This window comes from Anoplopoma fimbria, unplaced genomic scaffold (assembly GCF_027596085.1).
Source record: "Anoplopoma fimbria isolate UVic2021 breed Golden Eagle Sablefish unplaced genomic scaffold, Afim_UVic_2022 Un_contig_11036_pilon_pilon, whole genome shotgun sequence".
In the NCBI taxonomy this organism is placed as follows: domain Eukaryota; kingdom Metazoa; phylum Chordata; class Actinopteri; order Perciformes; family Anoplopomatidae; genus Anoplopoma; species Anoplopoma fimbria.
In genome coordinates, this window is record NW_026549892.1 from 1 (window position 1) to 1676 (window position 1676).

At 40.4% G+C, this 1676-nt stretch overlaps 1 non-coding gene across 1 annotated transcript; it reads right to left on the reverse strand.

Moving 5' to 3' along the window:
* Nucleotides 1–1365: 1365 nt before the first annotated feature.
* Nucleotides 1366–1437, reverse strand: trnac-gca (transfer RNA cysteine (anticodon GCA)). Its single transcript has one exon. It is a non-coding gene; the product is annotated as a tRNA-Cys (tRNA).
* Nucleotides 1438–1676: the final 239 nt, after the last annotated feature.

Here is a 1676-nt window from a genome sequence, read left to right on the forward strand (position 1 = left end):
CCTGACTGGACATGTTAACTCCATCAGTGTATGTGAAGTAGCCAAAACTAGCTTTGTCTCAGCAAGCCAGAAAAAAATCTGTATTTACTATCTCACAATGCAATATGTGACAATATGTTAGTCACAGGGGCCAAATATAAAGAATGAGCTCTCTTTACTTTTACATTATGTTGATCATAATATTGTACTTTTACTTAGGATTTTAAATGCAGTACTTTTACTTGTAATGGATTACTTTTACAAGTAAGGATCTGGTCTTTTCTTTCACCAATGGAATGAGGTATTCATTTGAAAGTGATTACCCTTTGATTTATAGCAGAAACTTGGGGATGAAATTAATGGGACAAACAACGCACACAACCTGGGAAATAAAACGACACTCTTAAACGACTCACATCACCAACGTACTCACAAAGCATTACATCAAGTTTGTTCCTAGGACATGGAGGAATAAGATTTATTTGAGCAAATTCAATAATAAACTTTATGAAAAAGCTACAACATGAACACTTGTCTTACCAACATCTCTAGTTGATATATTTATATTTATGTACATTTGTTGCACTTGTAATGGCATGCTACAAGGACTGACCCTTTTATTATTGAAACAACAAAAAAGATAGGCAGACTCTGTCCAGAAGTTGTTCACACTCCTCCCATTTTTCACAACTCACTTAAAACACAAAGAAATTGCAGCTTTCAAAGCACAATCTTCTACAAATAAAAGAATAAGTAGGGAGTTCAAAGGGCCGAGCGACATTGCGCTGGCAGGTTCTGATTGTTTGCTGTAACACCGGCTGCCTCGGCGTCACCAGCCAGACTGAAACACACCATATGATGCTCGGGACGCCACTTGTGTGACATTACGAATCCTCTCAGGTTGTCTGAAAATTTATAAAAGTTTCATAGGTCACAAGTTTCATAGGTCACAAGTTTGAACCTCGATCGGTTAATGTGTGAGTGCGTGCCCATCTGGTTAGCTCACAGCTTCTGCTTTGCACTGCCCTCACTGATAACTCCCACCCGACTGTGTGAACATACTGGTTCTCCTAGATTGTCTATTTTGCCCACATGTTATAAGATTTTATGGAAAAAATTAAAAATAGGGTGTTTAAAAAATAAAACAAACCAAGGATCTTGTTCTTCCTCACAGCAGCAGCCCCATGTCATCAGCTACTGGCCAGACCGCAGAGCCAGTCAGTTCTCAGAGAGTCAGAGACGACAGTCTTCAGTCAGGGCCAGTTTCCACCCACCACCCTGCGCTGAACATCGGCCCAGTGAGCTGGAGTCCAGACTGGAGCTGCTGCAGTCCCAGTTAAATCGGTGAGGTGATGTCATGTTAATGTATTTGTGACTGAAAATAAAGAGGGGCACCCGGATTTGAACTGGGGACCTCTTGATCTGCAGTCAAATGCTCTACCACTGAGCTATACCCCTTCTGTGAATAACCTTGCCAGGTGTTGAATTTTTTCCTATCATTCAAAAGCCAATATTTACTTTTACGTCACTTGTGTTTCTGAAAGCACCTCCTTTCCCTTCTGCTGTGTTTGCATAGCGATTCCTAGTATGGTGTTAATGTGAGATGAATAAGTATGAGAGAAAGGGAGGAGAGAGAACAGGGAAGGGAAGGACAAATTAAGATAAGAAAAGGGTCAAAGGTTAGACTGAAATTTTCT